Source organism: Sapajus apella, unplaced genomic scaffold (assembly GCF_009761245.1).
Source record: "Sapajus apella isolate SASKATOON/1434 unplaced genomic scaffold, GSC_monkey_1.0 scaffold102, whole genome shotgun sequence".
Lineage (NCBI taxonomy): Eukaryota > Metazoa > Chordata > Mammalia > Primates > Cebidae > Sapajus > Sapajus apella.
Genome location: NW_022437042.1, coordinates 4,435,773 through 4,449,883, shown reverse-complemented (window position 1 = coordinate 4,449,883; position 14,111 = coordinate 4,435,773). Strand labels below are relative to the sequence as shown.

The 14,111-nt window shown below is 42.8% G+C and overlaps 1 pseudogene; it reads left to right on the top strand.

Annotated features, from left to right (window-relative positions):
- The first annotated feature begins 8,677 nt into the window (after positions 1-8,677).
- On the top strand, positions 8,678-10,035 carry LOC116536567 (annotated as a pseudogene).
- Positions 10,036-14,111: the final 4,076 nt, after the last annotated feature.

The following is a 14,111-nucleotide window of genomic DNA, read 5'->3' as shown; positions in this document are numbered from 1 at the left end:
TACTCCAGGCCTTAATTTTTCCACTTGAAGAATAAGCTTGGACTCAATTCAAGTTCTGAAATTTGGGGAAAATGAATTTTCTCTTGCATTTTTTCTACCTTTATAGAAAATGCTAAAGAGCACATGGCCACATATCAGTATAGACGGGAAGAGTTACTCAATATGAGATGCTATAAGTGAGCCGTTCAAAATAAAAATCATCTGAGACTTTAATCTCACACTATGGATTAAGGAGCTAAAGGTAAACATTAAGAGGATCCCCAAAAAGAAAATATAAGATAAAAATTCTCTGTACAAGAAGATTTGCAAATTTACAATGAAGTTAACATTAAAAGTAAATTGCAACATATAAATGAAAAACTAAATATCTGGAAACATTAACCAACTTAGAAGGCAAAATCAAACTGATAAAATATTTTCAACAAATAGTTAATATCATAAATATAATCCCATCTCATTCCATCTACCTATTTCACTCAAATCTTGACTGAAGTCAGGGTATGTACTTAGCCAGGAGAGTATATAACTCCATGTAGATAGATAGGAAAAATCTGATTCCTCCAAATCCAAATTAGAGGGTTCTCTGAAGGCCTGAGAGACTAGTCATCCCTCATTAACCATGGGGGGTAGATTCCAAAACCTCCTGAAGATACCAAAATCTGCAGATGCCCAAGCTCCAGATACAAAATGGCATAGTATTTGCATATAACCTACACACATTATCACGTATGCCTTAAGTCGTCTCTAGATTATTTGCAATACCTAATACAATGTAAATGCTATCTAAATAGTTGTTGTACTATACTGTTTAGGGAATAATGAGAAGAAGAAAAGTCTGCACATGTTCAGTGCATATGCAGTTTTTCTGAATATTTTTGATCCACATTTAGTTGAATCCACCCATGCAGAATCCATGGATACAGAGGGCCAACTATACCTGATAGCTTCTTTCCAATAATTTAAGTACAAGGAAAAATTATTGTTGATGTAATCATATACATGTATAGCATTTTACAGTATGAAAAGGGCTTTCACCCTATTATTTTACTTGATTCTTTTTTTTTTAGAGAGAATTCCTAAGTCATATCTTACCTGATTCTCAAATCAGCCTCGTGAGGTAGCTAGGGAATCATTATCCTAACCTCACAAATGATAAAACTAAGGCCTGGAAATAAGTAACTTTCCCTACTTCACATCAGGAAGCAAATATTAAAGCCAACTCTAGACCTCAGATTGGGGTTCTGCCTCGGTTTTGCTGTCTTTATAGTGAGTATTTTGGATTAGAAATTTTCCACATTGTCTTCCAGATTTAAACCAATGGTTTATGACAGCACTATGCTCCTTTTTTCAGGTGAAACTAAAGAAAAATAGAAACACTGAAATTTGATTGAGTTCATGAAAGGAAAAAAAAAATATCCTGCTCACCTTGATGAGATTTAATGGTATTACTGTTCCTGAATTGAATACATGAAATATGCTACTTGCAATTTTTTTCAGAGTAGTTGTAGTGTGACAAAAAAAAAAGTTCATAAAATGAATATAAAATAACATTGATTTCTCCAGAATGTTCAGAATTACTTACCACTTGAATCTTAGTTAAGTGGGTCTTGAAATCAACAAAAAGTCTTGGGCTGTTGCTTGAAACACCCTAGGAAGCCTGTTCTTTTGGTGTTTTGTTTTGTTTTGTTTTGTTTTGTTTTGTTTTGTTTTGTTTTGTTTTTGAGATGGAGTCTCACTCTGTCACCCAGGCTGGAGTGCAGTGATGCAATCTTGGCTCACTGCAACCTTCGCCTCCAGCGATTCTGCTGTATCAGCCTCCCAATTAGCTGGGACTACAGGCATGTGCCACCACGCCCAGCTAATTTTTTGTATTTTTAGTAGAGACATGGTTTTACCATGTCGGCCAGGCTGGTCTCAAACTCCTGACCTCAGGTGATCTGTCTGCCTTGCCCTCCCAAAGTTCTGGGATTACAGGTGTGAGCCACCGTGCCTGGGCCCTTCTGGTGTTTTTTATGCTTAGCTCTTATGAGATGACCTGGTCCTTTTTAAAAAGAAACTTTTTTTTTTTTTTTCATTATTTGGAGGTTTGAAGTGAATTTGGCAGGATTCGTTAAACACCTTCCAGTGTCTGTCATTTACCACCTCAACAACCACCTCAACACTCAGTGTTGACCGCATCCGCTTCAACTCTGCACATTCTTTTCTAAGCAGCTTTAACTACGTTAAATCTTACCTCTCTTCTTGGGAGGTTTTCACAACTGCTTAGGTCTGAGCTATATAACATTTTTATGACCCTGTCTCTACTGGCATGAGCCATTACTAGGTGGAAATAAGTGAACTCTGTGGACACCTTGCAGTTCACATGCTCCAGGGTGTCTCCACATTGGACCACTATAGTGTTGCTAATAATCATAAAATTAAAAGGGCAGGACTTGTGTGGACCTAAAGGGTAGCCCTGGACTTGTGTGGACCTAAAAGGTAGCCCTGGACCTGTAATCCCAGCACCTTGGGAGGCCAAAGCTGGCGGATTACAAGGTCAGGAGATCAAGACCATCATGGCCAACATGGTGAAACCTCGTCTCTACTAAAAATACAAAAATTAGCTGGGCTTGGTGGTGTGCACCGGTAGTCCCTCCCAGCTACTCAGGAGGCTGAGGCAGGAGAATCACTGGAACCCAGGAGGGGGGAGTTGCAGTGAGCCGAGATCATGCCACTGCACTCCAGCCTGGGCGACAGAGCGAGATTCTAACAGAAAAGAAAAAAGAAAAAGGAAAGAAGAAAAAGCTCTGGATTCTGAATTGTCCTAGAGCTTAAGGGTGTTGATCACTCATTGGACACAGAGCATGTCAATCTAAAGTTTTCAGCAAATGAGCTTAGAACTCACTGAGAACCCTCCCCTTGTTGACACTTCCGGCCGCCCCCCCGTTGCCTGCCAACCAGAATCTTTCCCTCCCTGTCTAAGTCCTCTCAGACCAGCCTTGGCAGGAGGCTCCTGGGATCAGCTCCCTACCCTTCCCAGTTTAGAGTCTCCTCAGAGACAGACTTTTATTCCCTTAATAAGGAGACAGACTCGTATTCCCTCAGCAGCCAGCCTCTCGCCTCCCCTCAGCCGCAGCCACCTCAGCAGCTACCGTCTTCACCGTCGTCACCTCAGCCTGGTCGCCACTCCAACTGAGGCGCTGACGCATCATGTCTGCCACAGGGGATCCAGAGCCAACCCAAGGGGACCAGGAGGCCCTGGTGAGCCAGGAGGGAGCGCAAGTCGAGGCAGCCGGAGCTGGTGACCGGGAGGGCATTGATTCCAGTCCCAATAGTGGCAACGTGGTGCCCGTGGCTGAGATGGCCGGAGACTCAGGGCCCATGGAAGGCCTCAGGGTGGAGGAGGGTGAGCAGGCAGCAGACCTGGCTGCAGCCCCCAGGGGCAGGAGCGTCGAGGAGGACTCGGACATTGGGCCGGTAGAGGAGGAGGAGGAGGAGGAAGAGGGGGACGTGGACCACAACCTCAATTTGGTCGCGGTCGCTCATCGCTACCCCATGATGGGTGTTCGCTTTGTGTTACTCGACTTGGTCTACTCCCTACTCCGCCGCCTCTATCACAACGACCACATCGTGATGGGGCCCCGTCACTGTGGCCGCCTGATGGGGATGGCCCGTGCTGCTGCACTCAATCGCTCGGGCGAGCCCCGCCGGCTGCTGGCACCTCAGAGGCTGAGCGTGGGGACCCCAGGCCCAGAGGGCGATGGCCAGGGCCTGATCCAGGAGGCCGCGTCAGTCCCAGAGCCTGTGGTGCCAGCCGAACCCGACGAGATGGCAAGGCAGCCTGCAGAAGAGCCAGCTGAGGAGGCCACAGATGAGAAGCCTGCAGAGGAGGCCACAGAGGGACCGTCTGCAGAGCAACCGGCAGCAGAGGAACCGGCCGCAGAGGAACCAGCCACAGAGGGACCGGCCGCAGAGGAACCAGCCACAGAGGGACCGGCCGCAGAGGAACCAGCCACAGAGGGACCGGCCGCAGAAGAACCAGCAGCAGAGGAACCGGCCGCAGAGGAACCAGCAGCAGAGGGACCGGCCGCAGAGGAACCAGCCGCAGAGGAGGCCACAGCCCCCAAAGGTGAGGAACAGGCTAGTGGCAGCAGCGGGGAGGTGGGAACACATGCACCCGAGGGCTCTGGACAGGGCCACAGTGCAGGCACAGCTGGTGGAAGCGGGTGGTAAAGCGGGGTTCAGGGCCCTCCTGAAACTTAAGGCCAAACACGTCCCAATAAGTCGAAGCCCTTTTCTATAAGGACCTCTGATTTTCAGAAAGCATGCCACCCTCTACCAACCTCTGTCTGATAGGAGATCTGAGATCATCGATGTCATTTGCAAGCCCACAGATGAATGGCCAGGTAGATAGGGGTTCAGGAGGGAGCTCCACAGGAAACAGAAGGGACACCCAAAGGAAAAGAGCAGGAAATGGCAGGCATCCTTTTTGGTTCATGGTTTTTCAAAAATAAAAAGATTCTTTTTTTTTTTTTTTTTTTTGAGACAGTCTCGCTCTGTCACTCAGGCTGAAGTGCAATGGCACCATTTCGGCTCACTACTTACAACCTCTGCCTACCAGGTTCAAGCCATTTTCCTGCCTCAGCCTCCTATGCAGCTGGGATTACAGGCACACACCACCATGCCCGGCTCATTTTTCTATCTTTAGTAGAGATGGGGTTTCACCATGTTGCTCAGGCTGGTCTCAAACTTCTGACCTCATGATCTGCCCACCTCAGCCTCAAAATGTAAAGATTCTTAGAAAGTTGATCCCCCAGATGAGATCAAGTGAAACAGGAGACCTTGGTAAAAATGAAACATTCAGGGGGGTGAGGAACCAACGAGCTTCACCATAGAATTTGTCTTTCGAGGCAAACAAATATTTTCCCAACAAAGTTCTGACCAAAGCACCATAGAATGCAATCAGACCTGGTGATTCTGATCTCTTCTTCTCCAAAGAACTAGACATAGTCACCAGCATTGGGTGGGAGATTTACTGGAAAAAAGGGAAATAGTGTCACTGTAGAAATGATTAAGCAGCAGCCACATGAGGGCCATGGAACTGTTCTGAAAACCAGTAGGAAGGTGCCTAGCTATTCCTTTCTTAGTTAAGTCTATCCTCCTGCTTTTCCTGAGGTTGGAGTACTAGATGCCACTGCTAGTTGTAAATTAGACTATATTTTCTGTGAATGACTAGTCCCAATGTCTGTATTATTCTTCACTAAAGAAATCACTAAATCGCAGCCTGAGAAGTGGGATGAAGAGGCCCAAGATGCTGCAGATGAAGAAAAGAAAGAAAAAGAAAAAGAAAAGGATGTGAAAAACAAGAGGAAGAACTCCAAAGGGACCTAGACACAGCAGAGGGGAAGCAAGAAAATCCAGGTATCTGTGTATAGCTTTGAGAATCACTCAACTATTCCTGGCATTTACCTGTTACTGACAATTTTATTTTTTTCAAAACTTCCCAGTAAATTAATTAATAAAAAGTTTAACATTAGCTTTAAAATTCAATTTAATTTACTTAAAATGCTACTAGAATTTTCATGTACCTAGTAATATGAACTGCAATGTGGTCTGAAATATACTTCATGGCTACTCATTTGTTCCTGTTGAGGTCTTTTGTCCTCTAGCTGCAAAACTGCTAACAAGTGGCAAATGTACCAGACCTACTACCAAGACCAATATTTGTGTACAATATTGGTTGCCAGACACAGCAGTTGCCAGACATAGCAGCTAACTTGGCTGGGCCATGCATTAGTTGGGCCTTCATTACTTGACCACAGAAATGCAAGCTCCCCATAGTAACTAGGAGATAACTCCAATGCTTTTTACAAAGTGACTACTAACAAATAGCAAAAAGCTAAGAATTTCAAGTAGGACCACATTTAATGACTAATACCTAAATATTTGTTTAGCTATATGTTTTTGTATTTTATGTCACAGATGAAAAGGATATGTGTTTATCACTGAATTAGTAATTAAGTCTTAAGGTGTATCTGTCTTTGAATATATCTAAATAGTTAATATTCTCTTTTTCCTTTTTTTGCATTTTCACAGTTGTATATTCTTAACAGCTTCTTTTCTATATGGTAGATATGGAAACCAAGGGTCTGGGAGGGTAAGGGAATATCATTTTTGGAACCAGCACAGGCTGATGAAGCTTCAGAGATTTATTTACATGAGAATGGATTCTCATGTAAAAACAAAAACAACAAGCTTTTCTAGTGCTAGGCTGACAAGGTTGGTGTGATCATATGAATGAAACCTTCAGTTCCACAAACACCCCACTAACCAAGTTTGTGAGTTACAAAAGGAAAAGGTGTTCTTCTCTACTGATTTAAAATATAGCACATAAATGTCGCAGATATACACAGACCTGGCCATTTTCTTCTATTTAGAAAGTCACTGGTGTCAGTTAATGTTGTACCATTATTTATTTTCTCTCATTTCATTCTGCAGTTAGGAGGTATAGAAAGAAGACTCTGTTGCTCATTGTTTGTTTGTTTGTTTGTTTGTTTCAGATGCCTCTGGGAATTTTAACACCTGACATTACAATGTTCATTACATCAAAAGTGATATCCAGTGACAGCTAACTTTCCTGAATGTATTTGACAGTGTTTGTTCAAGTTAAAAATAAAAGTTTACTTTAAATTAATAAACTGAAACGTGGGCAGATTTTTCAATAATAATCCTAACTCAAATCTCTCCTTTACCTCTTTGTTTTGGGCCACGATACCTTCATTGAAAGGTATTACTTTCCAACATTTGGTAAGACTTAGTGCAACGAAAAATCAATTAAAATGTCAAGTTTAAAACAATTTTTGAAAAGAGCGAGATGGGGCTCAAGTCTTTAGAGCTGTGTTGTCTACTACCTTAGTCACTAGCCAATGCTGTGGCTAGTAAGCACTTGTAATATGGATATTCTGTTTAAATATATGCTGTAAGTGTCAATATTGCATGTTTTACTAATGTTTTTATACTAATTACACATTGAAATGATAATACTTGAATCAAAATAGTAAAGTTTGTATTGATTTCTCTTTGTTTTTTAATGTGGCTACTAGAACATTTAGAATTACCCATGTAGATCACATTGTATGTCTATTGGACAGTGCTGCTCTAGAGCATGGTTTTGAAGAAAACTTCATGGATGGCCCATGTTGCCTGGAGGCCACATGGTATTGCTGAGCTTGGGTCCAGACTTTGATCTGGAGCAGTGGTTCTCCAAGTTTGGCTCCCCAAACAGCATCATCAGCATTATCTGGGAATTATCAGACTCCACCCAAGACCTATGGGATCTGAAAATCTGGGGTGGGGTCAGCAAGCTGTGTTTTAACAAGTCCCCCAGGGGCTTCTGATGAACACTAAGGTTGGAGAGCCACTGGTTTCAAGCAACAGAGGAAGAAGCTGTGCTTCACCTCCTGTCAGACCGGCCTTAACTCACTGGCTAGGGGCTGTTTCAGGTAAACCGAAAGGGACAGCAAGGGCTGGGCTGGGGAGGAGACTAGAACTCACAGGGGCTGCGGCCTGCATAAAGGAAAAAGTCGGTCCAAAAGGATACAAACATGATACCATGTATATGACTTCTAAGAAAACATACTAATGATCACCATAAATTGATTGTGGGTATATACATAGAGACTAAAAGGTGTACATGTAAGAGATGGATACAAATGAGGCATACAGAAAGGTGTGCATTTGAAAGACGAGCACTTTTGAGACGATGGTTACCTCTCGGGGAAAGAAAGGGAGGGATATTCAAGTAGAGAAGGCTCCACAGCAGGCATCAACTGTATTTGTAATGTGACATTTCTTAAGCTGAGTAGTAGATACATGGATGTTTATAGTAATGTTTTCTACAATTCTGTGTAGGTCTGAAATATTTCTAAAGCGGGAGGGGGAAGGGGAGCAGTTCTTCCCACACCGCTGGGGCAGGAGTCAGAATTCTAGAACCCAACCTGGCCTTTGAGGTCATTATGAAGGTACAGTTGTCATAATGATAACTGTAGATAAACCATTAAATAAAACATGTTGTATTCATTGATTTAAACATTTCAAATATTTAGACATATGGTATGTGGATCCCAAGTTGAACTCTTGTTCTGAAACCTGAAAATGTTACAGGTGGGACAGGCTCAATATCTAGCTGATAACCCCTTTCCCTTCCTCCCTCCCTGCCGCTTTGTTACCTGAGCACAGTGAGACCCCTTGCTTCTGAAAAGCACTTGTTCCAGTAGCCCATCTTGCTATACAACTTGGAATTCTCCCTGACCCAGGCTAGACCGCAACCACCAACCACCTTGTCTCCTCCACTCACCCCCAACCACACCCCTCTCTTTGCTCTCCAGGTGTTCCAACACAAAACCTCTTCAATGGCCCTTCCCCCATACCAAATATCAATGCACACCCAAAAGCCATCAATTTGGTCAGGCACACCTGCATGGATGCCCTTTATTCGCAGCACCACCTCGTAAGAACATTTTACTTCTCTGACAACCTTCAGCTCTAAGTTGTCTCTCCTATTTGATTTCCTTCCCCCTTTGGCAGACAGGGGCAGACTACAGAAAAGGTTACATTGTATTGTTTGCCATGTAGTGAAGATAAAGGAAGCTACAAAGAAGCTGAAAACTTGTCAGAATGAGCCTCTGGGTATTTAAAAATGAAACAAAAAGACCTCTTCATTAAAAACAGATCTTTCCTCTTGCCTGCCTGCCGGCTCCCTTTCTTGCTTGAGATTTTGCTGGCCCTCTCCTTGAGGATTGAGGGGGCTCAGACCACAGCCTGTGGCTGGGAAGGGAGACAGAGGTGGCGGCTCAGGGAAAACGAGGCTGCCAGTGATGGTGGTAGGAAGATATCAGGCGACGACAAGCAGCAGGAGCAAACTATTGCCAAGGACCTGGTTGTGACCAAATATAAGATGGGGGGCGACACCACCAACCAGGTACTTCGGTCCTTGGTGGAAGCATTTAGCTCAGATACCACGATTATGGAAGAAACAGGGAAAGTCTTTGAGAAAAAAAAGGAAATGAAAAAAGGTATTGCTTTTCCCACCATCATTTTAGTAAACAACTGTATGTGTCACTTCTCCCCTTTGAAGAGCAACCATGATTATATTCTCAAGGAAGGTATGTTGGTAAAAATTGACCTTGGGGTCCATGTGAATGGCTTCATCACTAATGTAGCTCATACTTCTGTGGTTGATGTAGCTCAGGGGACCCAAGTAACAGGGAGGAAAGCAGATGTTATTAAGGCAACTCACCTTTGTGCTGAAGCTGCCCTACACCTAGAAGCCAGAACACACAAGAGACAGAAGCTCAGAACAAAGCTGCCCACTCATTTAACTGCACTGCAATAGGAGGTATGCTGTCAAACCAGTTGAAGCAGCATGTCATTGATGGAGGGAAAAAACATTAACCAGAATTGCACAGACCAACAGAAGGACCATGAAAAAGCTGAATTTGAGGTACATGAACTATATGCTGTGGATGTTCTCTTCAGCTCAGGAGAGGGCAAGACCAAGGATACAGGACAGAGAACCACTATTTACAAATGAGACCCCTCTAAACACTACGGACTGAAAACGAAAACTACATGTGCCTTCTTCAGTGAGACGGAAAGGCGTTTTGATGTCAGGTCACTTATTTTAAGAGCATTTTAAGATGAGAAGAAGCCTCAGATGGGTGTGGTGAAGTGTGACAAACATGAACTGCTGCAACTGTTTAATGTTCTCTATGAGAAGGAGGGTGAATTTGTTGCCCAGTTTAAATTTATAGTTCTGCTCATGCCCATTAGCCTTATGCAGTAAACCAGTGGTCCCTTCAAGCCTGACCTCTACAAGTCTGAGATGGAGGTCGAGGATACAGAGCCAAAGGCCCTCCTCCAGAGTTCTGCAAGTCAAAAAACCCAGAAAAAGAAAAAAAAGAAGGTCTCCAAGACTGCAGAGAATGCCACCAGTGAGGAAACAGTAGAAGAAAATGAAGCTGGGGACTGAGGCGGGCCCCACCTCCCCAGATTGCTGCTCCTGCCTCATCCCCTTCCCACCACACCCCGGGCTCTGAAGTACAGTTCTTCTTCTCCACCTAGGACCGCCAGCAGAGTGGGGGTCCCCCTGCCCACACGCTCTCTTCCAACAACAACCAGCTCCAACTGACTCTGTTCTTGGGAGGCAAGGCTTCCCAACCACAGCAGACTAAATGAAAAAAAGAAATTAAATAATAAAATCAGGAGTCAAAAAATAAAATGAAATGAAAACAGAGCTTTGTTGCTAACTGTGGAAAAGAAATTCCTAATGGGGATTTCTAAGACTGATAATTACCTAATTCACTGTGAGCAAAGGGAGGAAGGAGGTGAAATAGCTACCAGGATTAAAGGGCATCTACCTAAAGGAACTGTTCACTATGGGAATGCAAAGCAAATCAAATCCAGTCAATTGAAAACCTAGCATTACCGAAAGGGCAGATACCATATCAGAAAATAAATAAATAAATAAATAAATAGATGTTTTAGGGCTGGTGCAGTGGCTCACACCTGTAATCTCAGCACTTTTGGAGGCCAATGAGGGAAGATCCCTTGACTCCAGCTGTTCAAGTCCAGCTTAGGGAATATAGTGAGATCACTGTCTCTACAAAAAAAAATTTTTTTAATTAGCTGGGCATGGTGGGATACACCTGTAATCCCAGATACTCAGAAGGCTGAGGCAGGAGAATCATTTGAACCTGGGAGGTCGAGGTTACAGTGAGCCAAGATCATGCCTCTGCACTCCAGCCTGGGTGACAGAGTGAGACTCCATCTCAAAAAAAAAAGCACATTGTCCAAACATAAAGATTTTTTTATGTCTACAACAGTGTATCCAACATCATAGATGGCCCTTACCTGAGAGGAGAAACCTCATAGGCCATGATCAGAATTCAAGGGAAAAGGGGATGTGAAGGCCCTATGTAGACTTAGCCATGTACTAAAAAATAATAATAATAACATTAATAGTAACAGTTATTCCAAAACCCATGGGATTTGTTTAACAAACAAACATTTACCAAACACCTGCCTTTTGACAGACATCATGGGTGTTAGAAACTAGAGGAAGGCCAGCCAGGCACGGTGGCTCACACCTGTAATCCCAGCATTTTGGGAGGCCGAGGCAGGCAGATCACGAGGTCAGGAGTTCGAGACCAGCCTGGCCAACATTGTGAAACCCTGTCTCTATCAAAAATACAAAAAATTAACTGGACATGGTGATACATGTCTGTAATCTCAGCTACTCTGGAGGCTGAGGCAGGATAATTGCTTGAACCCAGGAGGCAGAGGCTGTGGTGAGCAGAGATCATGCTATTCCACTCCAGCCTGGGCGACAGAGCAAGACTCTATCTCAAAGGAAAAAAAGAAGAAGAACAAGAAAGAAAGAAACTAGAGGAAAGCCTGAACATTCCCCTTAAGGGGCCTATACTTTCAGTGGAGCTAAACAACATATCACTGTAATCTAATGGGGACAGTAATGGCAGGAGATATAGCAAAGAAGTCTTCTTGGAGGTGATGAGTTTTGAGCCAGACTGTAAAGGATAATTTTAGATATTTTTTTCCAGGGATACTCTCTGCTACTCCAAAAATTAAATGGTAAACTCTTCAGGTTGTATGTCCTTGGGTCCCTCCCCCATCCTACCCTATCCCTAATGATGAGTTTGTAAAGAGAAAGGACTTGGCCACTTTTCTTTACTGATAGAGGAAGTCTGGTGGAGAAAGAAAAAACATTTCCCTAAGCAAATCTAAAATCCTGATTGTGCCAACTTCCTGGTTTAGAAAAGATCCAATATCATGGGTCAGATGGCTAGGGATAAAGGATAGACACCAACTATACACCAGAGATATGGAATGTGACATCCTGTATAGGTTTGCATCTGCAGGCAGCAGGCTCAGACAGAAAACTGAGGATATGGAGACTGTTCCATGGGATTCTGAATCATGTACTTGCTATGAAGATATCCCCAGTGTGGGAGCTAGGAGGAGACTCTTCCTCAGTTTTGCTTCAGTATTTCTTGAAAACACACCTGCTCAAATTTTTTTCTCCTTTGTTTGCTGGTGCCAACCAGTTCCCCTCCCAGAGACTTGGAGCCAACTCTAACCACCTGGTGACATAGTGTGCTGCCACTGCAACAGAACCATCTCCAGGATCCACTTCACTTCTTTACAACACCTTGTTCTATGGCAAGCCCAGTGACCAATCCTACCTCCCTGAACAAAGAAGATTCAGGTGCACGCTTGTTTGTCCCAAAACTGTTTCCTTTACCTGCAGTGACCTCCCTGCTTTCCTCACCCCTTCACTACTACTAGTGATCTTTCAGGAAGTGAAATGTTTTCTCTTGAGCACCTTCCCAAGCACCAACACACCTTCCTCCTCTCTTCCTCCTAAATAATCATTCTTTCTCCTGAAATCGATACTACTTTGTGCTTATCCCTGTTTTGGAACTTGATATGTTACGTCATCCTTGTAAAAACATCTGTCTTCCCCTCGAGACCATGAACTAGATAGATCAAAGCATGTCCTTTAGGTACCATGAGTATCCAACTTCCAACATAACATCAAACATATAGTAAGTGCTCAATACATGCTCAGTGAATGACTGAATGACCAGGGTCTGAAGTGTCTCTCCTGCAGCTTCAAGTAGACAGTTCAGCTCTTCACAACCTGAGAAGACACTTTGTGTGTGTGTGTGTGTGTGTGTTTTGTAATATCCTAGGTCATCTAAAATGAATAATAATGGTCCAGTTGCAAGCAGTGGAGCAAAAATTAATGGACAATATTCCCATATAAAAAAGTGAATTTAGCCACAGACCTTACACCCTTCACAGAAATTAATTTAAAATGAATCATAGACCTAAATGTGAAACACAAAACTATACAAATACTAGAAGATAACTCAGGAGAAAATCTAGATGACCTTGGGTTTGGACATGACTTTTGAGATACAACACCAAAGGCATAATATATGAAAGAAATAATTAATAAGCTAGACTTCATTGAAATTAAAATTTTCTACTTTGTGTAAGAAACTGTCAAATAAATAAGAAGACAAGCCTCAGACTGGGAGAAAATGTTTGCAAAAGTAACTGATAAAAGACTATTATTCAAAATATACAAAGAACTCTTAAAACTCACCAATAAGAAAACTACTAACAATTCAATGAAAATTTACAGGTACAAAATTACAATTAGGATGTATTATTCCATTTTCATATGGCTGTAAAGAACTGCCTGAGACTAGGTAATTTATAAAGGAAGAGGTTTAATTGACTCACAGTTCAGCGTGGCTGGGGAGGCCTCCGGAAACTAACAATCATGGTAGAAGGTGAGGGGGAAAGCAAGGCACCTTATTCACAAGGTGCTGGAAGGAAAAGTATTGAGCAAAGTGGGCAAAGCCCCATATAAGACCGTTAGATCTCATGAGAACTCACTATCATGAGAACAGCATGGGGGAAACAGCCCCCATGATTCAACTACTCTCACCTGATCTCCCCTTGACATGTGGGAGTTATGGGGATTACGATTCAAGATGAGATTTGGGTGAGGACACAAAGCCTAACCATATCATGGGAGGAATAAGTTCTTCTGTTTTAATACACAGTAAGGTAACTAGAGCAAATAACAAAATAGTGTATATTTCAATATTGCTAGAAGAGATTTTTAATGTTATCACCACAAAGAAATAATAAATGTCTAAAGTTGTGAATATACAACAAGAGGAACTAGAGACCCAAGAGCAAACCAATCCCAAAGCTAGCAGAAGACAATAAATAACCAAAATCAAAGCTGAACTGAAGGGGATTGAGATGAAAAAACACTCAAAATATCAACAAAAGAGAGTTTTTTCTTGAAAAACAATAATAAAATACATAGGCCACCAGACCCAATTAAACACAATTAGAAGTGACAAAGTGCATACTACCACTGGCCCCAAAGAAATGCAACCATCACAGAATATTACGAACACCTCTATGCACACAAACTAGAAAACCTAGAAGAAATGTATAAATTTTTGGACACATACACCCTCCAAAGACTGAACCAGTAAGAAATTGAATCCTTGAATAGAACATAATGA